This window comes from Herpailurus yagouaroundi, unplaced genomic scaffold (assembly GCF_014898765.1).
Source record: "Herpailurus yagouaroundi ecotype Mexico unplaced genomic scaffold, PumYag 194, whole genome shotgun sequence".
Taxonomy (NCBI): Eukaryota; Metazoa; Chordata; class Mammalia; order Carnivora; family Felidae; genus Herpailurus; species Herpailurus yagouaroundi.
The window spans coordinates 5,449,853-5,474,861 of NW_024412425.1; the positions used below are offsets into that span (position 1 = coordinate 5,449,853).

At 42.5% G+C, this 25,009-nt stretch overlaps 1 long non-coding RNA gene and 1 pseudogene across 1 annotated transcript in view; one reads left to right on the forward strand and one right to left on the reverse strand.

Moving 5' to 3' along the window:
* Positions 1–1,466: 1,466 nt before the first annotated feature.
* Positions 1,467–25,009, forward strand: part of LOC121011615 (uncharacterized) — a 110,248-nt gene continuing 86,705 nt past the window's right edge. The window contains exon 1 of the long non-coding RNA XR_005781674.1: positions 1,467–1,558. This is a non-coding gene — a long non-coding RNA (uncharacterized LOC121011615). The remainder of the gene's footprint in view (positions 1,559–25,009) is intronic.
* On the reverse strand, positions 12,973–13,306 carry LOC121011614 (60S ribosomal protein L37a-like; annotated as a pseudogene).

The window sequence follows — 25,009 nt, forward strand, 5'->3', positions numbered from 1 at the left end:
TTCAGGACTGGCCTATATAGGGATATGATGATAATTTAACTGGAACAGGAGAAGAGTTGAGCATTTAAATCGTATGAAGAGTTTCAAGAGAGGGATGGCAGATCATCAAACCAAACACAGAGCCCTTCTAAATGTGGGGCCTTCTGCCACAACAGGTCGCAGGCCAATGAAGCTAATGAGGAACCTGAAACAGAAGGAGGTCAAATGAAAGTCTCGCATTATGATAAGATGACCTTGCATTAAACCCAGGTCTGCAGCATCCCAAGGCCACTCATCTAACTGCTCTGCAGCCCTGTAGGAATCTCCTGATCAGTCTCTCTTTCTCTAGTCTTTCCCTCTTCCTTTCAACCAATGGAGTGGTCTTTCTGAAACTGAAATCTGACCACAGCACAGTCCTGTGGAAACCTCTTCTGAGCCACTGCCTTTGAGTAAAGCCTTCACTCCCTGACACAGAACCCAGGACCACAGAGGATCTGGCCTCCACCAGTCCCCTGACCAGTTCCCAATCGCATTCCCTCCCAACATGTACCACATATGCTTTGGTCACCCTGACCTGCTGGAAGATCTGGAACAGGCCTTGTTCTTTCTCACTTCTTGGTTTTTCACGTGCTCGTCTCTTTACCTGACATCTCCCTACCCTCAGGTCTCTAGCAAATTCATACTCATTCTTGACTCTCCAGTGCAAATATTTCCTTCTGTCTGAAGCATCTCTGACTCACTCTAGCAGAGCTGGTACCTTCCTCCCGTGTGCACTTTGTGCCGTTAAATCATGTGTGTCCGGGTGCCTTATTTCAGTATGTGTAGTCATTTGTTTTTTGTGTCTGTCTCAGGCTACATTGAGCTCTTCATGGGCGGAAATAGTGTCTTCTTTGGTGTTGTGTTTCTTGGACATGACAGTAGGTATGTGTTAGACCAATGCTAATTAAATTCAGAACTGGCCTATATAGGGATATGATAATAGTTTAACTGGAACAGGAGAAAAGTTGAGGGCGTTGGCTATTGGCAACAGACCCAAAGTGTCATCAGGCTGAAAAGATGAAGGTTAGATGGGTACCTATAACAGTTGTATGTTTGTGCTCAGCTGGGACCAAGGACAGGTGTGAACAGAAGCGTCTAAGCCTTTCGCTGCCACGAGGTCACACCGGATCATGGCACATGAGCCCATCAGTACCTAGGATGGTCCTTTGGAGAAACTGTGGGAATCTCCTGTCCCTTGAGGTCACCGTGGGGGAAGAGAACATACTAGTTGCTCAAATGCAGAGGGAAATTATTTTCTTTTCTTCTCCCCTTAGGTAATTAATTAATACTTCAAAGAGAATTTCAACTTTATGCAATGATTTATATTAAAGCCCTGAACAGAAAATATAAAAGCATCAGATTTGCTAAATAAACCTAAGTAATTAGCAGTCTAATCAGTATTTTTTAAAGTTTGTTCTTTTCTGTTTCATAGGTATGTGCTTTTCAAGTTTCTATTCTGCAGAGGCTACTGTGTATGTGAGCCTGGTGGCCTGACCATCATTATAAGCCTTAGAGTGTGTCTTCTACTGGTGAGGAAAAGGTAGGATTGTTTGTCTTGAAAAACCTTTTATAGGGGTGCCTGGGTGGCTCAGTCGGTTAAGCGTCCGACTTCGGCTCAGGTGGTGATCTCACAGTCCATGAGTTCGAGCCCCACGTCGGGCTCTGTGCTGACAGCTCAGAGCCTGGAGACTGCTTAGATTCTGTGTCTCCCTCTCTCTCTGCCCTTCCCCTGCCCATGCTCTGTCTCTCTCTGTCTCAAAAAATAAATAAAAACATTAAAAACAAATTAAAAAAAGAAAAAGAAAAACCTTTTATAGGTGCTTTTGTGATCCTTATCCTGGGAGTATCCTTCTCCTTTCCTTCAGCATCTTTCACTGAAAAGCCTTATCTTAAAAAGATGTTTATTCCTAAGCTAGGTCACAACTATGTAGAAAGCTTTTACCAAACTTTTTTTTTTTTTTTTGAGAGAGAGAGACAGAGAGAGAGAGCAGGGGAGGGGGGGGGGGGGGGGGGGGGGGGGGGGAGAGAGAGAGAGAGAAAGAGAGAGAGAGGGAGGGAGAATCTTAAGCAGGCTCCATGCTCAGTGTGGAGCCCGATGTGGGGTCTATCCCATGAACCATGAGATCATGACCTGAGCTGAAATCAAGAGTTGGATGCTCAACTGACTGAGCCACCCAGGTGCCCCTACCAAACTCTTTTGAAGGTGTGATTCTAAACATTTGTCTTGCTCTATTTCCCGAAAAAAGATTTGAATTTTTGTCTTTCTTCCTTCACCATGTAGTCACATGGACCGTTTCCCAGGGTCCCTGGCTTTGCTGTGTTTCAGGCACATTGGAGTCAGGTTCTAGAAGAATGTGAGCAGGTCGTGAGTGGTTGTCACAACCTGCTTGAGAAAGGTGTTGTCTGAATACAGTGGCCCTTATCTTTGTTTACGTATGTATAGTTTCTCTGTAGTCTCCCTCTTTCTCTTGTTCTCTCTGTCTCTCTTGATATTTCCATGGATATTTAGAAAGCCTTGGATTTTTGTCCTAATGGCTACCTTCATAGTAATACCTTTGTATAATACCTTAAATACCCACCCCCTTTTTGGTCCTGTGTATTGAGTTCCCTACCAGGAGCAATGTTTTAAATAGCTTATAAATCTTTTCCATTTCTTCTCTCCACTCCCGCCTTTGATTTAAAATAAAAATTATTTTACTCATAGTTAATACCAATAAAGCAATTGGTGAGATTCTTCTTCTATATATGCTCCCCTCACTTGTCTCATTTTTCATAGTTGTATTTTTTCTGCATTGTCAATGTCACATACTCTCCTGGCACCTGTACCCCCATCACTTGGTCCTGGTTCAGTAGTTAAATAGTGCCCACCATGGGTCCATTGCCAACCCTCTCCAATCATTTCTTAGCTATCTGAAGTTTGTGCTCTAGTAGATGCCTTCAGGAAAGGCTCATGGGAACAATGTTCCCTGAATCTCCTGTATGTATGTATGTATGTATGTATGTATGTATGTATGTATGTATGTATGTGTTTTCAAACAATAACAGACTTACAGAAAAGTCAGAGCACCAAACCAAGAATTTTTTCCCCTACAAATCATTTGAGAATAAGTCACTCACCTGATGCTTTGTCATCCCTGAATACTTTAGTGTGTATTTCCTACAAAAAAGACATTCACCTGCATATTCTTAATGTTAAGAAAATTGCATTGACACATTATTAACATCTAATACTCAGACACAACTCAAAGTTTCACCAAGTGTTCTGATAACACCTTTTAAAGCAAAAGGATCCACCGAGGATCATGTATTGCATTAAGTGGTCACTTCTCTTTACCTCCTTCTATCTGGAACAGTTCCTCAGACTTTCCTTGACTTTAATACTTTCCAAGATAACAAGCCAGTTATTTCATAGAATGTCCCTCAAATTGGGTTTATCTGATGCCATCTGATGATTAGAGTCAGGCCTTACATTTTGGGGGAGAATACTACAAAAGTGATACTGTGTTCTCAGATGTCACACAATTTTGATTTGTCCCATTACTCATGTGTTCACTGTGATCACTTGATTAAAGTGATATTTGCCAGGCTTCTTTGCTGTAAAGTTACTCTTTCCCTCTTTGTAGTTAATTAGCACTTTGTGGGAATGTACTTTGAAAATATGTAAATACTCTATTCCTCATCACATCTTCAATTCATTCATTCATTCATTCATTCATTCATTTATATCAGACTTAAGGTTTCCTATTTCATTTGGTGGATTACAGTCCATTACCATCATGATTTATTTTGAAGCCCAAACTGTCCCAGATTTTGTCCCACATTTACATCTATGTCTGTCTATTATCCATTCATCATCCATCCATCCTGTCATCCATCCATCCATCCATCATTCATCTATCAATCAGTCAACCAATTAATCAATCACATACCTATATATCTAACTGGAATCACATCAATACCTCCAATTCCAATTCAGTGCCACAAAGTTTTCTTTATATTTCACTCCTTTTCCACATTTGCATCTCTTTTCTTCAACAGTGAGACTCTGGTTCCTATTTTGCTTCATATCATAACTTATTTTTTCAATTCTCCTGCAAGTAACAGATGCCCCAGCTTAACTACTACTTTCACCTCTTGCATGGATGCTCTTCTTACTCTGCTTGGGATCTCACTCCCATTTCAGGATGTCCCCTGTGTGGATGCCCTCTTACCCCACTCAGGCATTTACCTATGCCCTGTGCCCCATCATCCTACTTGGCCTCTGACTCCCTGTACTGGGGTGCCTCCCCACCCTCCCTCCATATACATTGATGCCTCCTTCCCCTGCTTGAGCCTTGGCACCCCAAGCCACATTGTCCTTTGCATCCCAGAGTCTAAACACTCTGACTTTCTATGTCAGGCTTCACCCCTTGTGCTCCAACGTGTCACAGCATGCCTCCCTTTTGTCAGTGTCTTCCTCTTCCCACTCAGACTCTGCTAGGCACCCTCCTCGTGAATGCCTTCCTTAGCCCACTTGGGCTTTTGCATCCCACTTAGGTCATCATGGCTACTTCTTGACTCCACCCCTTGTGCAGGTGACTACCTTGTTTTCCCCTACCTACTGGCCAAGTTAGGACTCCCCCATTAGGAAAGAAAGGAGGAAGATGAAGAGGGAAGAGCTGATATATGATATCTTTTGTGCTCATGAGAAATTTGTCTGTTACTTTATACTTGAAAGGTATTCAGGGTATAATCTTTGGTGAACATTATCTTTCCCGGAGAATCTTAAATATGCTACTTCTGTGTGTTCTGGCTTTGAAGGTTACTGTTGAAAAGTTTGATGCCAAGATGATTTACTCTTCCTTAAAGGCCACTTTGTCTTGGGGTGCCAGGGTGGCTCAGTTGGTTAAGCGTCCAACTCTTGATTTCAGCTCCCAGGTTATGATCTCACTGTTTGTGAGTTCGAGCCCTGCATTGGGCTCTGCACTGACAGTGTGGAGCCTGCTTGGGATTCTGTCTCCCTCTTTCTCTGTCCCTTCCCTGCTTGGTCTCTACTCTCTCAAAATAAATGAAAATAAACTTTAAAAAAAGTCACTGTGGGGCGCCTGGGTGGCGCAGTCGGTTAAGCGTCTGACTTCAGCCAGGTCACGATCTCGCGGTCCGGGAGTTCGAGCCCCGCGTCAGCTCTGGGCTGATGGCTCAGGGCCTGGAGCTTGTTTCCGATTCTGTGTCTCCCTCTCTCTCTGCCCCTCCCCCGTTCATGCTGTGTCTCTCTCTGTCCCAAAAATAAATAAACATTGAAAAAAAAAAATTAAAAAAAAAAGTCACTGTCTTTTTGCCTGAATGCTGACAGGTTTTTTCTTCTTTATAGTTCCATAGTTTTAGTAGAATATGTCTCAGTGTTGACCATTCTGGGTTGATTTTCTCAGGTGCACAGTGTGTCTTATAAATATGAAGGTTTGAGTCTCCTATTTCAGGGAATTTTTTGAATTATACTTTTTTTTTTAAAGTGTTTTTTCAGTTCCATTGCTTTGATTTTCTTCCCATGCATATGTTGGCTCTTTTTTGCTTGTCTTCTATGTCTATCATTTTTCTCTTATGCTTTTTATTCCTTTTTTAATTTCTCTTTTAGTGTACTTTTTTTTCACATATTCATAAATTTATACTCTTACTGTACTTTCTGTGGTTTCTGGTCATTCCTTCAGGTTTATTCTTCACTCCTGAATTTTTTTTCCCTTTTATTTAGAACTGTTTCTGAGCTCTGTCAACTCCTTTCATATCTGCTTCGTGTCTGGCCATCTTTTTTTTTTTTGCTATTTATTTACTTATTTATTTTTTTTTTTAAATTTATACCCAAATTAGTTAGTATATAGTGCAACAATGATTTCAGGAGTAGATTCCTTAGTGCCCTTACCCATTTAGCCCATCCCCCCTCCCACAACCCCTCCAGTAACCCTCATATGTTATATATGTGTGTATATATATTCTCCATATTTATGAGTCTCTTATGTTTTGTCCCCCTCCCTGTTTTTATATTATTTTTGTTTCCCTTCCCTTATGTTTGTCTGTTTTGTCTCTTAAAGTCCTCATATGAGTGAGGTCATATGATTTTTGTCTTTCTCTGACTGACTAATTTCACTTTCATAATACCCTCCTGTTCCATCCACATAGTTGCAATGTCTGGCCATCTTGTTTCTGAGCTTTCTTAGTTCTCATTTATGCTGCTCTTTCATAGTTTCTACTATTGTCTTAATTTTATTTAACTAATTTTGAAATATTAGCTCACTGTTTTCATCTGCTTTGTAATCATATTATTCTGGTTAATATTTATTTTCTAAATTATGTATGTGAACCATTTTTCTCTCTTTTGATATATATATTTTAATGTTTATTTATTTATTCTGAGAGAGAGACAGAGCGTGAGTGGAGGAGAGACAGAGAGGGAGACACAGAATCTGAAGCAGGCTCCAGGGTCTGAGCTGTCAGCACTGAGCTGACATGGGGCTCAAACCCACGAACCACAAGATCATGACCTAAGCTGAAGTCAGATGTTTAATAGATTGAGCCACCCAGGCACTCCTCTTATTGATTTTTGAATGGGGGATTGACCATAATCTTTTTCTTTAAGTTTATTTATTTATTTTGAGAGAGAGTGAGAGCATGCATGCATGCGGGGTAAGGTCAGAGAGAGAGAGAGAGAGAGAGAGAGAGAGAGAGCGGCTCCCTCCTAATCCCGAGCAGGCTCTGTACTGTCAGCATGTAGCCCGATGTGGGGCTGGATCTCACAAACTGTGAGATCATGACCTGAGCCAAAATCAAGAATCAGATGCTTAACCAACTGAACCACCCAGGTGGACCAACTATAATCTTTTTCTGTTGCTGAAGTTGTATTTTTAGAAGGAAGTTCATGTGTAGGTGTTGGGGGTTGGCCACAGTGTCTTTCTCTCCTTATTCTACCACAAAGTATTTAATGGTTCTTGTGCATTACTGTTTTCAGTGCTTTGTGATATTTACTTCTTCTTGTCCCCTTCCTGACGAGTATTTGAACTTTTTCTCTCTTTCATGCCCAGGTATCCTGCCCAGATCAACTTGGGCTCTACTCCCAGCTGTTTCTCTTCTCCCTTTCCAAAAGGAAGCTCCACTGGGTGTTCCTGAGTGTCCTAATGGCCAGGTGCTTAGCACCTTTCAATCTTCCTTTAGCTGCCTTACTCTCACCAGTGAAGCCCCTCCCAGTTTTACCTGTTGTATCTGGATTCACACCTGAGTAGGAGCCCCTCCTTCTGGAACTGAGCACTAGGTGTCATCTCTCAGTGGCCCAGCACTTAGACCCTGGGTTTCTCCTGTTTCTGGCCTGCTTTCATTCTCTTGAGGGTCTTAATGCTGTCAGTGGTTGCCCCCACCCACCTGTATTATGTTGTTGAGGATTCTTTGTGACCTAGTTTTGTTGATGACATTACCCATGGGTTTTGTCTCTTGCTATCCTACTTAATCTTTTAAGAGGGGATTTAGGGAAATTACAAAACCATGCTGTCAACATTTGTATCTTAACCTCTCTCCTCTTTTTGTCTGTTTTCACAGCCTGGACCCCATCCATCTCTGTGTGCTTTTGATTAGAGTTTAAAAGAACTCTCTAAGGATCCATTCTATATAGAATGACTCATCTCATTCTCTAGGGATAGATTCTTGGCTCTTACTCCTGTTAGAGGTTTGGCTGTGCAAAGTCACATGAGGGAGTGGTGAGCTCTCAGGTTTCTTATGAGGAAAGAGGAAAAGCCAATAGGATTTTTAGAACGTGATAAAAATTGCACATTAATATGTATGTGTATTTTGTTTTCTGTGGAGGTGATCATGTTGCAGTGTTTTACTACTAAAAAGCCTATTTAAAATAAAGGAAGCATCTTGCTTCTTTATGTTTTTGTCCTTTTTCCCCCTCTTATACATTAAGCCTATTTTATTTTACTTTTGCTTTATTAATTAAATGTAATATTTTTAGTAGCATCATGATCTAGAATTTTCTTTTTTTTTTTTTTTAAATTTTTTTTTTCCAACGTTTATTTATTTTTGGGACAGAGAGAGACAGAGCATGAACAGGGGAGGGGCAGAGAGAGAGGGAGACACAGAATCGGAAGCAGGCTCCAGGCTCTGAGCCATCAGCCCAGAGCCCGACGCGGGGCTCGAACTCCCGAACCGCGAGATAGTGACCTGGCTGACGTCGGACGCTTAACCGACTGCGCCACCCAGGCGCCCCTCATGATCTAGAATTTTCTGATACACGTTTTATTCTGGGTCTGAGTTCAGAACTTTCCTTAGTATTAGGGTTAAAATTGGTCATAATTTTGTATTTTGGGTTTAACTGTTGTCAGAGTCTAATTTAAAACCCTCAGTTTATTGTTGCTTTCCTGGCTATAGCAGTAGTGAGTGTTGTTTTTAGATATCTGTAAGAGATTACTAGTATCTTGTAAAGTATGATAACATAATCTTTGTATTATTGACTATAAATATGATTTCTTCTTATAAAGTATGACTTTGATCTTCAAAAGAGTTTGTCATGTTTATTGTACATTATGTAACTCTAAATTTTGATCCAATTATGTGGCTGGAAAAAGCAAATCAGAAGAAATGAAGCCGAATGGAGTAGAAGAACCAGAGGCAAAAAACAGAATTTAGTCAAATGCATCAGATCAAGTAGAATTTATACCAGGAATACAAAGTTGGTTTACCATTTAAAAACTAATCATTGTACTTCATTAGATCGACAGAAAGAAGAAAAACCATTTGATCATCTCAATAGACACCAAGAGGCATTTGATGCATTTCTAAATTAATTCAAGATTGAAACTCTTGGCAAATTAGGACTAGAAAGTAACTTTAACAGTCTCATAAAGAGGAGCAGCATTATGCTTAAAATATTGAAAAGTTTTCTCCTAAGACTGAGAAAAAGATGAAATTGTCCATTCGCACTGTTACTCATCAGTGAGCTGAAGGTTCTAGGTAGAATTAAAGATTAAAAAGACAGCAAAAAGAAATAAATGATATGAAGATCAAAAGAAGAAAAGTAGGGGTGCAGAGACATGCTGTGTGAGAGATACTGAAGGAAATCCTTTAGGTTGGCACAAAAGGGCACTAGACAGTAACTTAAATCTTTTTTTTTTTTAATTTTTTTTTTCAACGTTTATTTATTTTTGGGACAGAGAGAGACAGAGCATGAACGGGGGAGGGGCAGAGAGAGAGGGAGACACAGAATCGGAAACAGTCTCCAGGCTCTGAGCCATCAGCCCAGAGCCCGACGCGGGGCTCGAACTCACGGACCGCGAGATCGTGACCTGGCTGAAGCCGGACGCTTAACCGACTGCGCCACCCAGGCGCCCCGACAGTAACTTAAATCTATATTCCCATTCAAAAAGAGGGGGAAATGAGAGGCCCAAAAGAGCCACTGGTTCATAGCTGTTCCGAAATCCAGCCAGGCAAATGTAGGAAGTTCCATGATTAGGTTTCAAGGTCTGGGGATAATTATCTGTGGTTGTGATATTGTAAGAAATATATATTTTGTTTCTGTTCCAGGTTTTTGACATAGAGCCCTTAAAACCTTGTAATTTCCTGAGTGATAAGGAAACCTCTTTTGGTCTAATATTCAGTCTTCAACCCTGGTTCTTAACACAAGAGCTTCTAAGACCTTTAGAATCTCTGGAATGATGAGTGTCTTTTGTATACTAATGAGATGACTGGGGGCTGGGGCCCTGTATCTAGAGCTTCAGGATGGGGGCTGGTCACCAGAAAGACCAAGGCATAATTAGAAGGTTGGAATTGTTTGTCAAATTCCCTGACCTCTGGGGAGGGGAAAAGGGCTAGAGATTGAGTTTATTGCCAATGGCAATTATGCCTACAGAGTAGAGCCTCTATAAAAGCCCTAAACAGTGGGGTTCAGAAAGCTTCTGGGTTGGTGAAGAAATCCACATGCCAGGAGTGGGGGCATAGCCCAAACTCTATGGGGACTGAAGTTCCTATCCTTGGGACCCATACAGATCTCACCCTATGTACCTCTTTGGCTGGCTGTTCACTTGTATCCATTTTTAAAAATGTTTGTTTATTTTGAGCGAGCGTGAGCAGGGCAGAGTAACAGAGGGGAAGAGAGCACCGACTCAGGAGGAGAATGTGAGATCATGACCTGAGCCCAAATCAAGAGTCAGATGCTTAACTGACTGAGCCACCCAGATGCCCCACTTATATCCTTTATATTATCCTTATTATAATAAACCAGTAAATGTAGGTAAAGTGTTTCTGTGGGCTGTTACAGCAAATTATCAAACCTAAGGAGGGGGTTGTGGAAACCCCTGATTTGTATCTAAGTCAGTTGGAAGAAAGAGAGGCCCGAGATTTGCAATTGACATCTAAAGTGGGTCATGGGGTGCCTGGGTGGCGCAGTCGGTTAAGCGTCCGACTTCAGCCAGGTCACGATCTCGCGGTCTGTGAGTTCGAGCCCCGCGTCGGGCTCTGGGCTGATGGCTCAGAGCCTGGAGCCTGTTTCCGATTCTGTGTCTCCCTCTCTCTCTGCCCCTCCCCCGTTCATGCTCTGTCTCTCTCTGTCCCAAAAATAAATAAACGTTGAAAAAAAAAATTAAAGTGGGTCAGTTCTATAGGATTGAACCCTTAATTTGTGGGATGTGATGCTAACCCCAGGCAGATAGTATCAAAGTTGAATTGAATTATAGAGCATCCAGTTAGTGTCCTGAGAGTTGGAGAATTACTTCTTAGTGCAGAAAATCCCATATGTTTGGTATCAGAAGTGTGAGTAGAGAAACCATTTTTCCTTGTGTTGTGGAGCTCTGATCTTTGGAATCTTGGTTCTGTCTGTTAAGTCATCCTTCGCTTTTCATGAAAGATAGCAAGTGCTTAAACCTGAGTTTTATCAGCCTGCTTCCTGCCAATAGACTTTTGGGGTCCCACAGTTTCCTTTCATTTTGTGCCCTTTCCCCCTTTTGGTCTATTCTCTTAGTTTCTACCGAAATAATTTTCTCAAGAAACTTTTGGGCCTTCCATGGATTTCACTTAGATTCACTCCATTATAACAAAGCCACACACACACAGATATTTTTGAGATCAGCCCTTCTCTACCCAGCGCTCCTGCCAAGAGGACTGGGAGACAATTTCCTAAGCTCCTATAGGCTGTATCTATGGTTTGATTGAGCGGATCTGAGACTTGCCCTTCATCTCTTGAAGGGGCGCTTTGTGTGGTCAAATATCCTGACGTTTTTGCTCTTTCTGAGATTTAAGTGACAGGTTGTACGTTCACACCCCCAGCTTTTTCTGCATGGTATGCCTTCCTGACAGTGCTTGGGAATCATTTAGTAGTTATTTGCTATGTGGAAAGACTAAGAATTTAAAAAGTCATCCAGTTCTGGTTCCTTTTTACGTGAGACTTTTCCCCCTTATCTCTTTCCTCTCACATTGTACTATAAGCAGCAAGAAGAAACCAGGAGGCACCTTTAGTACTTTGCTTGGAAATTTCCTAGTCTATCTAGACCAACTTGGTTATCTAACCAAATCAATTATTTACAAGTTCAGTTTTTCACATAACTGCAGGAGACCATGTAACTAAGCTTTCTGCCACTATGTAACAAGGATCCACTTTCTTCATTTTCCTTTCTTTTTTAAATATAATTTATTGTCAAGTTAGCTAACATACAGTGTATACAGTGTGTTCTTGGTTTTGGGGGTAGATTCCCATGATTCATCGCTTACATACAACACCCAGTGCTCATCCCAACGAGTGCCCTCCTCAATACCCATCACCCATTTTTCCCTCTCCCCTGCACCCCCCCCCCCATCACCCCTCAGTTGTTCTCTGTATTTACATGTCTCTTATGGTTTGCCTCCCTCTCTGTTTGAAACTATTTTTCCCCTTCCCTTCCCCCATGGTCTTTTAAGTTTCTCAAGTTCCACATATGAGTGAAAACATGATATCTGTCTTTCTCTGACTGACTTCACTTAGCCCAATACCCTCCAGTTCCATCCACGTTGTTGCAAATGTCAGGATTTCATTCTCTCTCATTGCCAAGTGGTATTCCATTGTATATATAAACCACATCTTTATCCATTCATCAGTTACTTCATTTTCTAAGAACATGTTCCTCGTTTCCTTCTGAGCTGTCACTGGGAATATCCTCCAAGTCCAAATTTCTACCAGCAGTCTGTTTAGGGCACTTTGGGATTTCTCTATGATGCTTGTCAGAATTCTTTCAGTCTCTGCCCACTACCTGGTTCCAAAGCCACTCCTACATTTTTAGGTATTTGTTACAGTGGCACCTTATTTCCAGGTAACAAAGCCTTTACTAGTTATCTATCACTGCTGTGCAGTAAAGGATTAGCTCAGCAGGTCTGGGTTGTCTAAACCTTGTATGTTCCAAAGAAAGGTCTGGTCCTTGCCTGGCTCCAGAGAGATAACTTGTACTTTTGAACATCCTACCTGTTAAGTGTTTTACCTGAAGCCGTGGGTCATGCCAGAGAGTTTGTGCTAACATTTTGATTTATGGTGGGGGCCATGGGCTACATAGTATGTATTTGCTCTCTGGTAGGGCTGGATATTGAAGGTCACACACCCAGGGAGTCAGCCATGCCTGTGTAATGAACCTCCAATAAACACCTTGGGTACCAAGCCTTGAATGAGTTTCCCAGGCAATACTCTGTGTGAGTTGTCCCACATCGTTGCTGGGGAATTAAATGCTGTCCACGTGACTCCAGTGGAAGAGGGCAACTGGAAACCGGGATCTCTTCTGCACTCTGCTTCATGCATCTTTTTCCACTGCTAATTTTAATCTGTATCTTTAACTGTAATACACTCTAGCCATGATTATAGTGGCTTTGCTGAATTACAGGAGTCCTTCTAGCAAATTATTAGGCCTGACGGTGGTCTTGGGGACCCCTGCACACAGCTGCATGACAAATTACCACAAATTTATTTATCCTTATTATTTTTTATTACATCAATTAACCCATTTATTATGGGCTAGCAACGTTTCAAGCCGTGGAGCTTCCACTGGTCTTTCAACTCCTTCAGTCTTCTGATGGCAGACTTTACTGTGACAGCTGAAGTGGTGCTGTGGGTCCAGGCACAACTTGCTACTGTTTTCATGCAGGAACCACAATGCCACATCCCCACAGCTCACGTTTTCATCTCCCTTTTGTCCCAGAAGGAGCAAGTACACTTGGTGTGCTGGCTTACTTCAATCTTCTTCACCATTTTCCTGAGGGAGGCACCATAATGGGTCCCATATTTACCAATGATTCCAACCTTCTAGGGGTATTTAGCCATGTCGCTGCAAACTAGGTCTGCGCCCAGAGAGCCAAATTACCACAGACTGAGTGACTTAAAAGAAAACACACTTGTTTTCTCACGAGAATCACGGAATTGGCTGGCCTGCGTTCTTGTCTGGAAGTTCAGCCGGGGAAGAATCTAGTTCCGAGTTCACACAGGTTGTGGGCAGAACTCGCTTCCTTGTGGCTGTGGGGCTGAGGGCCACAGCTTCTGGCAGGCTGTTGACTGCCTTCAGGCCCTGGAAGCTGCCCTCAGCCTCTGGGCAAGAAATTCCCATGGGCCTCATGGCCTGTCTTATTTCTTCACCGAGAGAGTCTCTCAGGTGAGTTTGATAGCAAGATGGAGTCTTACATTATATAATGTGATCGTGGAGTGATATCCCTTCACCTTTTACCATATATTGTTGATTTGAACCAAATCACCCACCTGCCCACATTCACAGGGAAGGACTGTTCAAGAGTAATGTCAGATGGCGGGATTATTGGGGGGAGGGTCACCTTAGAGTGTGTCCAACACAAGTCTTATGAGGAGTTTCACTGTAAAGTAAAAGAAAAATAGGGCATCAGTCGGGGGTAAAGTAAGGTCAAAAACTTTGAGATGTGGAAAAATGTGTGCCGATGAGAGTGATTCAATAGAGAGGAAATAATTGATGAAATGATGTTTATGGGTCAGCCATTCTATTCTTTTTACTGTTGAATGCAATAAAAATTCTTATTTTGTCTCTCCCATATCAGAAAATACCTGACTTATGGGCCTCATTCTCCTCAAGTTTTGGTAGGGAATATATATGCTAGGGACAGTTCAGGAAGCGGTGATCATTTAGGATATAGGAGAAAAGTCTTAGAGCTTATATTTTTATTCTTTTTATGCTACCCCTTGCCATTTTTTATTTTACATGTTTTATAATATACATGACATATTAGTACAATGTTACGAATAAGTTTTACATAAAATATCCATACATTTGGAGAGCATGTCAACGTATTTTTTTTTACTAATAAGATACCAAATAAAAAAGATTATAAAGTACTTTTCCATCTTAGAGGTTTGTGTTTGGGGAAAAGATTTCATTCTATTTAGTTTCTTCACAGAGTGATTTGAAGAAGTGATCACTTAAAATTAGTTTTCTGCTCAGGCCCTCACATTTATGAAAAGATATCATTGGATCATGACAAGGCACTGGTGACTTCAGGATTCGATGTGGTTTTTAAACTTTCCCTTTTATAGCTTTTAAGGTTTAAAAATTATTCTTGCAGAACACTTTTGCTAATACAAAATATACAGTAATGTTTATATTTCAGTTCTTACTAGTTTCCCAATTATTACTTACCAATAATTCTATTGTAGTAATAATGTGACGTTTGACTCAGGTTAGTTTGGTTGAATTCATGTTAAATACTGATGGTTGGGCCATTTTCTTAACATATTAGGGCCCTTTCCTGGCTTATAGCTAAGCCTACTAAGAAAATAATTTAGGCCCAAGAAGTTAGGAACTGAAGCAATTTTAATGAGAAAGAGTTTGGTACACTGCCTTGTATAATATTCCTGCTCACCGAAAGGATTCCGTAAAGACTTGGTATTTAAGACTTTACCACAGTGCCATTTTATTTGTCATTCTAAGACATACTCTGGGCCTCAAAACAGGTACTGCCACTGAAACACTCCTAGAGATGCCCTGTCGATTGTGTGGTAATCTATTTGTCTGGGATGGCAACATACATCTTTCAGTCTCCTGAAATACATGCCTTTCAATCTTCAGCTTTTGAGTAGTTTTGCCTACAGAAAGACCCCAGTGCAGTGCCCCCTGCTGGTGAATGGCAGCTGAGAATTTGCATCATGTCAGTGATGGACAGAGTGGGTCCCTTTGCTGACACTGAGCCGGGGGGTGATGCTGAGCCTGCCAGGTCATTTTAGATCAGGTCATTAAAGGAACAGAAGGTCGAATCGATATAAAATGAGCAGCTCATGGTTTTCTCTACATTTTTTAGACATGTGATGATTTGCCATAGCTCAGTTTGGCTGATAGAATATGAACACTTCACAAACATGTTTGTATTTCTGCCTCTGTCTTAGTTCATTTAACAAGCCATTTTGCCCTAATTCTCAGGAGCTGTATTCTTGTTCAGTTGGGAAACCCAGCTTGAGCCTTGGCAGAGATTTTGTTTTATTTTATTTCATTATTTATTCTGGCAGAGATCTTAAACATGGAATATTTTTAGTGTTCATTTTGTTAAACAATTAGAAAAACCCTTTAAACAAAAAGCCCTTTTCTTTTTAGTTTCATTGATAAGAATTAGTACACATGTGTCCAAGTTTCTAACTGATGATAATCATATTAAATAAAATTAATTAAAATGAAGGACCTGATTAGCATTTAGATTATTTTAAATTTGGCATTTGGTGAGGGTGATTGTTTTATAATGAATAACTATAAAATTATTAATTTTGCCCCTATAGTAGGTGGCTCTAATGTTTTTGTATACATCTGTGGTGGGCATGTCATGGCAGTGATATTTGGGTAGCCTTTCAATCACGAATGTAGTACATACTTCAGGATTTTAGTGTCTTAGGTTCATAAACAAGTGGCTTGTCTGCTTAGGTATTTCCAGTGAGGTAAGAGGTGTGAATTTCCTTATTTTGATGTTTTCACTGTGGTTTCATATTAGAATGTCCTTACTTGTAGGAACTGTGCACTAAAGCATTCCATTGTGGTGAAACATAGTATTTGCAGGTTGTTAACAATGATTTAAGGAAAGGGGCACCTGAGTGGCTCAGTTGGTTAAGCGTCCAACTTCGGCTCGGGTCATGATCTCATGGTTTGTGAGTTCGAGCCCCATGTCCGGCTCTGGGCTGACAGCTCAGAGCCTGGAGCCAGCTTCAGATTCTGTGTCTCCCTCTCTCTGCCCCTCCGCTGCTTGCACTCTGTCTCTCACATTGTCTCATAAATAAATAAACATTGAAAAAAACACACACACACACACAAAACCCCCAATGATTTAAGGAAAATAAATTCTTCCTATTTTAAGTTGAGATTGTGTACAAATAAAGACAACAGGAGAAGGAAACTGGAAGGCAATGAGGCAGATAACTCTTTCTAGGAGTTTTATTATAAAGAAGAGCAAGGAGATAGGACAGCAGAGTGGAGAAAAAAGTACTAGACAGGGTTTCTAGGTTATGAGTACAAGACAAGCATGGAAGTTTGCATTAATCATCTAGGGAAGGTGGTAGCTTATACTCCAGTGATTTCCAAGCAAACAATTCACATTGGTTTCCAAGAACCTGTACTTTCCCAAATCAACCCTACTTTCAGGAAGAACTTTATACCTAAGATAGGTTGGGATTGCTGTATTTTCAGCTTCTTTTCTCTTTTCTGTGAATATAGAGAATACTTGTTACCACATTTGTTGAACGTGTTTTTTTTTCAACGTATTTTTTTTTTTTTTAATTTTTGGAACAGAGAGAGACAGAGCATGAACGGGGGAGGGGCAGAGAGAGAGGGAGACACAGAATCGGAAACAGGCTCCAAGTTCCGAGGCGTCAGCCCAGAGCCTGACGCGGGGCTCGAACTCACGGACCGCGAGATCGTGACCTGGCTGAAGTCGGACGCTCAACCGACTGCGCCACCCAGGCGCCCCTGTTGAATGTGTTTAAAGCCAATTATTATTACCAATTAAATTTTCCTTTTTAGACCCTTAGACTATTTGGGTCATTCATGCAACAAACATTTGCTGAACTGACTCTGTGAAACAAGGAGATAGTTAGTGTGGGCATAAAATAGATATGTTCCCAGACCTCTTAGATCTTTTTTTTTTAATGTATTTATTTATTCTGAGAGAGAGAGAGAGGTCATGAGTGAGTGAGGGAGGGGCAGAGAGCGAGGGAGAGAGAGAATCCCAAACAGGCTCTATACCACCAGCAAGGAGCCCCATGTGGGGCTTGAACTCACCATGTGAGATCATGACTTAAGCCAAAGTTGGACGCTTAACTGACTGAGCCATCCAGTCACCTCTGGACCTCTTAGATCTTTGAGTCTAGTGGTGGCAGCTCATATTAAATAATCATGAAATTGTGTTGAAGAGTGTGAAAAGAAAACATGGAGATTTAGATAGAATATAAAAGAAAACTTGAATTTAAAGCGGAGACTTAAGAAGCGCCTCATTAAGGAAGTGCCAGTTGAATTGTAACATGAAGGATGAAAAGGTCATAGCTGGGCACAAAGCTGAGAGGAGAGCTATTGTAGCAGAACGAGCAGACTGCCAAGACCCTGGGTGGGAAGGAGTGTGAGGAAGGAGTAAAGGAAGCCAGTGAGGTGAGGGCACACACAACAAAGGTGTGGGTGGCTGGAAGGAGTCAGTGAGAGGAACAGACATCAGATCTTTGTCAGGCTGATGATCTAAAGTTTCATCCTGCAATAGCATGAAGCCATCGACAGGTTTTACTAAAGGGGATGCCGAAATTAGATTTGTGAGTTGTTTCTATTTTTTTATTTAAAAAAGTGTTTATTTATTATTGAGAGAGAGAGTGGGCGTGCATGCAAGTGGGGGAGGGGCAGAGAGAAAGGGAAACAGAGGGTCCAAAGTGGGCTCTATGCTGACAGCAGAAAACCTGATGTGGGCTCCAACTCACAAACCATGAGATCATGACCTGAGCCTAAGTAAGATGCTTAACAGACTGAGTCACCCAGGTACCCCATGAGGTTTTTAAAAATGTTTATTTATTTATCTTGAGAGAGAAGAAAGATAGGATCCTAAGAAGGCTCCGTGCTGTCAGCGCAGATCCTGATTTGGGGCTGTGGGTCTCGAGCTCATGAACCATGAGATCATGACATGACCTAAGCTGAAATCAAGATTTGGATGATTAACCGACTGAGCCACCCAGGCACCCCCGTGAGTTGTTTTTAAAGATCACTTTGACTGGTTTGTGGAGACTGGATTGTCAGAGACAGGTGTGGAGCAGAGAGATGAGAAGAGAGGCTGTTTCATTAACCCAGGTGAGAGATAAATGGCAGCTTATGCCACCGTGTTAGCAGTGGTACAGAAGAGAAGTTGACGGCCATAAATTTTTTGACAATAGAATTGATAGAATGTGTTGATATATTACATGTTTGGCAGGGAGATAAAATCAAAGAGATGACTTTGGATGTGGTCAAAGTAGAAAGAAAAGCAGGAGAGGGTGGGGTCATGGAAGCTGAGTATAGCTGAGTATCTATTGGATTAAGCAACATGGAGCCCACTTAGCAGGGCAATTTGGGTGGGTGTAGGAACAGAATCCACATTGCCACGTGTGGAATAGTGCATGAAGACTGGGAGGTGAAGCAATGGAGACCTGGTGATGAGAGTCTTCGGAGAAGCTTGTCAGTGAAGGGGAGTAGAGAGAGAGCTGTAGCTGGCAGGGGAAGGAAGGTCAAGGATGGGATAAGATAGGCTGACTAAGGCAAGTCAGTACTCTGATGGGAATGATCATAGACTCACTGGCAAGGACCCCTTATGGGCAGTCTTAGCAGAAACACTGTGGGCCAATGATGAGTAAGGATGTTTTCCCCACCTTAGTCCTCCATGCAGATATCTACTGAGGCTCCACAGAAGCCCCCAGTGGAGGACACAGTCCCAAGTCAAAGGTGGACCCAGCCTCTGAATTGAAGGAGATTATTTCTGATACTTAGAGAATGAGGGATCCTAACAGATGTTAAGGTCCCCAAGAAAAGAGGAAATGGCATGTCTTGCCACCTGGGTGTATGCACTGGAATTTGAATCCATTACACGTCTGTGGTATTTCCAGTAGTATTCTGTTATTTCTGCTGCCTAGACTCCTCCGCCACTTACATCACCCCTTCTCCACTTTCCATCATTCAAGATCAGCTCAATGGCCCAGATGTCTGGGATGAGAGTACCCCTCTATGCTCTGATGGCTTCGGGGTGCCCACTTCCATCTGACTTACTGTGTTGGGTCGGAATACCAGCCAGCTGTCTCCTACCGTGTGCTCTTTTTCTCTCCATACCCCATGACAAACATGGTACCTGGAAGTAGAGCAGCTGAAAGGCTGTTGACCTCTAGCAGGTAGGAAGGAGCCTAAGCTTGGGAGCCATATTTGAGGGTCACCACTTATTGGCTGTGTGGCTTTAGGGACACTATTTAGTTCCTCTGTGCTTTGTTCTTCATCTGTAAAATGGGGATATTAAAAGTCCTTACTTCATAACACTGAAATAATACCTGTAAATCAGTAACAGTGCTGGGCAGATAGTAAGTGCTCAGTAAATGTTGCTATCCTTCTTAAGACATGGTGAATATCAATACATTTTGGGGGGAAAGAATAAATGAGTGAACAAAAGAATAAAGTATGATCTAGAAAGAACCATAACAGGTGTCAGCCCGTTTTTCAAGGTCTCTTCTGCCAAGCCAACTTGAATACATCTCTGGTGAATTGCTGAAGTTCATTCAGCCAGCTTTCAGCCCATGTACAAGGAACAGAATGAGGACAGACAAGCAGCCGTTTCCTGGGGGTACTTAGTGCCTGGCAGAGCCATCTGAGCCATTTGATCAGATGTCCATGCCCGGACCCTGTCCTTGGTGAGTCTGTCCCTGAGGTCTGTGCATGGGCCCCAGCATGAAAATTTCTATAAGGCACCCTGGGTGGTATATTTTTCTGCAACATACAACTAGATTATAGCTGTCTTTGTCCGTTTGGGCCGCTGTAACAAAAACACCAGAGACTGGGTGGCTTAAGCAAGAAGCATTTATTTCTCCGTTTTGGAGGCTGGGAAGTCCCAGATCCAGACACTGACAGTGTCTTGTGAAGACCTGCTTCCCAGTTCATAGATGGGCACCCTCTTGCTGGGTCTTCACATGGTGCAAAAGACAGAGGGAATTCTCTAAGGTCTCTTTGAGCTAATCACTCCCAAAGGCCCCACTTCCTAATACCATCACCTTGGGATTAGGATTTCAACTCATGGAGTTTTTTTAAAAAAAAATTTTTTTTTTCAACGTTTTTATTTATTTTTGGGACAGAGAGAGACAGAGCATGAACAGGGGAGGGGCAGAGAGAGAGGGAGACACAGAATCGGAAACAGGCTCCAGGCTCCGAGCCATCAGCCCAGAGCCTGACGCGGGGCTCGAACTCACGGACCGCGAGATCGTGACCTGGCTGAAGTCGGACGCTTAACCGACTGCGCCACCCAGGCGCCCCTGAATCCATAGTAGTAGCTATGGTTCCTTCTACATCTGGAGTCCCTGAATTCTGTGACTATCTCTTATTACACTTCCGGTTTCTGAAGGGCATGGTCAAATATCTGAAATTACTCTTTGCATATGTGTCTCATGGCAATCAAAGCTTTAGGAAGGATTAACAAAATGGTATTTTATTTAATCACAAAGGAATTATATTTTCTTATGACACCATTTTCTTAAATCATTTATTTGGGTCCATATCTGTGCATCACAGTGAAAGGGTGTTTTAGAATGTTTTATTTAAATGAGTGAGGATTCTACCTGCCATGATGTTCATAGAACAGTCTGGTGATTTTCATCTGAGTGGGGTGATAACTTTCTTTGCGAGCACAGCCTTTGGGAGGGGGTATAGCCAGGAGGATGTGCTTGGTTCTGGGCAAATTGCCTGCATGACTGGACACCCCCCAGGCCAACTCCGTCAGACTCCCCTGTTCATACTCCCTGTTCACACACCGTGGACAGCACATGTATTTGTGTGGGGGAATAAATATATTATTAGTATTTTTTTATAATTATAAAGATTAAGTCTTGGGTAAGGCTAGTGGATTCAACATGTGCTTTTACTTTTGGTCCCTCCTGAAATCCTACCGAAACAAGAGTAAAATGATTTTTTTCAAGAGAAAAATACTCTAGGACCAAAACAAACAAACAACAACAAGAAAGCTGTGTCCTAAGCTGACGGGAGAAACCGAGCAGCGTCCCATTTTATATGACAAAATCCCACAAAGCCTAAAAACAGGGGGGTTATATGAAAAGCTGTCTGAGAGCCTGTTAAAGCCCCAGATCTTCACTCTGTACTCCTGGGGGACCGTCCCCCTTGGATGCCAGCAGAGGGCAGCAATGTTATCATCAGGGAGGTGGAGGCAGAGGGTCCTGTTCACCAAAGACTTGACCATGGGGTTCACAGCTGCTCTCTCCACTCTGAGCCTTGTAGTCAGTTCGGAGTTATTTAGTCCAGCACCTTGACCCCATGGTTCCACAGACCTTCTCCCTTCCTCACATCAGCCATGGCACCTTGGCCTCATCATGGTTGACTTACTTAGACCTTGCATTCTGGGTGTGTTGCATGTCTGTCCTGTTAAGCTGCCTCAACACAATTGGTCCTTGACTGGGACCTCAGGGCCACCCACGGTTCTGCTCTCTCTTAATCTTCCAGTTTCCCCCCTGACATGCCATCCTCCTACCCTAAAATTTCTTGGAAATATGGGGTGCCTGGGTGGCTCACTCAGTTAAGTGTCTGACTTCAGCTCAGGTCATGATATCATGGTTCGAGAGTTCAAGCCCTGCATCGGGTTTTCTGCTGTCAGTGCAGAGCCCGCTTTGGATCATTTGTCCCCCTCATGCTCCGCCCTGCGTGTGCTCACTCTCAAAAATAAATAAGCATTTAAGGAAGGGAAACAAAAATAATATAAAAACAGGGAGGGAGACAAAACATAAGAGAGCAAACAGAGGGTTACTGGAGGGGTTGTGGGAGGGGGGATGGGCTAAATGGGTAAGGGGCCTTAAGGAGTCTACTCCTGAAATTGTTGTTGCATTATATGCTAACTAATTTGGATGTAAATTAAAAAAATGAAATTAATTAAAAAAATAAATAAGCATTTATAAATAAATAAATAAATAAATAAATAAATAAATAAATAAAGGCACCTGGGTGGCTCAATCGGTTAAGCATTTGACTTCGGCTCAGGTCATGATCTCATGGTTTGTGAGTTCAAGCCCTGAATTGGGCTCTCTGCTGTCAGCACGGAGCCCGCTTCGGATCCCCTGTCTCCCTCTCTCTCTGCCCCTTCCCCACTGGGTCTTTCTCTCTCTCTCCCCCTCTCTCTCTCTTTCTTAAAATAAATAAATAAACTTAAAAAAAATAACATTTCTTGGAAATAGAGAGCTGACATTTGACTTTCCACTCTATATAATATTTCCCTCCTCACTTCTGGCCTCACGGCCAAGCCTTAATGGTGGAGGGGATCTAGGAGGGAGGGCATGAGGGAATGAGCGAACAGAATAGGGAGACTGAGTCAGGAGGAACCCCAAGTCTCTGATTTGTTACTTACAAGAATACTCCATCCTCCCCTCCTTTGTTCCTGGCACAAACAGAGGTCTGCTGCTATCTCCGCGACACTCTGTCACCTGGATGCCATACGTCTGGCCCCTTCATCTCTCTAGCCTTGTCCTTCACACCAGTGGCTTCTGCACTTTTTGACTGAGACATAGGGTTGACATTGATTTCCAACGTGCATGCGTGTACACACACACAGGCATACACACACAGACACACAGACACACACACACACACACACACACACACACACACCTTACAGGTTTCAGGAAGCAATCCTTCTTAGGACGTTCTCTGATATTTTCTTTTTTTTTTTAAATGTTTTTTTTTTTTCAACGTTTATTTATTTTTGGGACAGAGAGAGACAGAGCATGAACGGGGGAGGGGCAGAGAGAGAGGGAGACACAGAATCGGAAACAGGCTCCAGGCTCTGAGCCATCAGCCCAGAGCCCGACGCGGGGCTCGAACTCACGGACCGCGAGATCGTGACCTGGCTGAAGTCGGACGCTTAACCGACTGCGCCACCCAGGCGCCCCTCTGATATTTTCTATTTTGTTCTGTTTAATTCTGTCCATTCCATTTAATTTTCAAAATACCGGTCGATAAATTCAAGTTTCAACCCACTGGTGGATCTTCACCGTTGGAAAAACACTGCTGAAAATCATCCTTTCTTTTTCTTTTTCCTTTATGCTGGGTCCTTTCTTTATTGTTTAACCAGCAGGGGTCTGTCTGGATTTTTAAAGAACTCTACCCACCTCTTTTTCACCAGCACAGTCTGGAAAGAGTTTGTCGTGTACATTGTTCCATGGCCTCTTTGTTGCCTCTCCTCCACCCACCCGGGCCTGTCTGCCTTCAGCATCAGCCTGGCACTGGAAAAGCTCTTGCCCTGGCCACACATGATCCTTGTCATTAATTCTGGCCTCCCCTTGCTGGTTCTCCAGCAGCGTTGAGCTCTGTCGTGTGTCCCTCCCACAGCTTCCTAGCACGCCCCTGCCCTGGTGCCTGGACCCGTCCAGTGACATCGCTCACCTGCTTAGATGCAGACCACTTGCTGAGTAGCACCCCTACCCAGATCTCTGAGCTCTAGGTCGTCCTATCTGACAACCCCTGGATCTGATGCCTGGGCCTGCTTTGCAACCACTTACACACTTACTCCTCAGCTTTCTATTTCTGAATGCCCCCGGGGCCGTTACTTTCCTCACCCCACACCACTGGCCCCTGGTCTGTTGGTTCATAATAATCGCCTTTGGAATCTGTGCACCCTGAATGTTTTCCTCGTTTAGGAGCCAGTTATGGAAGAAACAGTCTTCTCTCTCATCCTCATTTTATTATCTTTGCTCCTTTGGTAACATCGAGCTTTTCTGTAACATGTTTCCTATTCTTTTATTATGTGCTTGGTGCCATTTCCCAAACCTCATTCTGATTTTCCCTGGAGGGCAGCCTTCATTACTGCTGTTGATGAGCACTGAGGAGGGAATGTAGGCGTGCAGATTCCTTGCTTCTGTGCCATACTCTTAAAAGCGAGCTCCGTTAGTGGATGAGCATACAGCTGCTTGAGGCCACAGGCTGTTTCTTAACCATGTTACTCTTCTCCGGGGACTTCTGTGTTTATTCCTTGCTCTTTCCCTACAGTTTTCTTTCTGATCTGGGAGGGTCCTACCACATTAAGGTTCTTGGACATCTAGATAATATTAGGTCATACATGAAGTCATTTTCTTCTTTCAAGTATAGAAAGTCTATTTAAATACTGTGACCAGAAAATATCGGAAGGCTGTTGAAGGTTTGCCTTTGTTTTTGTTCGTTCAACTAATCGATCTTCCCTTGCTCTAAAATATATTCTAAAATGGTTCATTTTTGTGAATCTCAAAATGGAGAAGCTCTAGAGGTCACCTTCCTCCACAGGAGAAGCTGAGCACCCAGGGGAGTTCAGTGCCCTGCACTCGGACACACAGCACATTCCTGGCAGAGTGCTGGCTAAGGCTGTGCTTTCTAGGGCACGGCTTTTTGCACTATGTCTTTCATACCCACGTCCGCCACACTGTTTCCCTATTTTTATAAACCCCTATGCGTACATAGACACCCACATTCTCTTTGATCATCATTTTGGGAGATGGGGAATTATCTTGTTCCGTGACATATTTTTGGTGAAATGAGCTTGGCCTTAATACATTTTAATTCTAGCTGTATCCCTATAAAATGTATTTTTAAACCGAATTTTTATTTATAGTTACTTCACATCTATGGATCATGCATGTTTCCATTTATTTGTTTATTTAATTTTAAGTGGGCTCCACACCCCACGTGGGGCTCAAACTCACAACCCTGAGATCAAGAGTCACATGCTCTACCAGTGAGCCAGCCAGGTGCCCCTGTTTTCTTTCTTTCTTTCTTTCTTTCTTTCTTTCTTTCTTTCTTTCTTT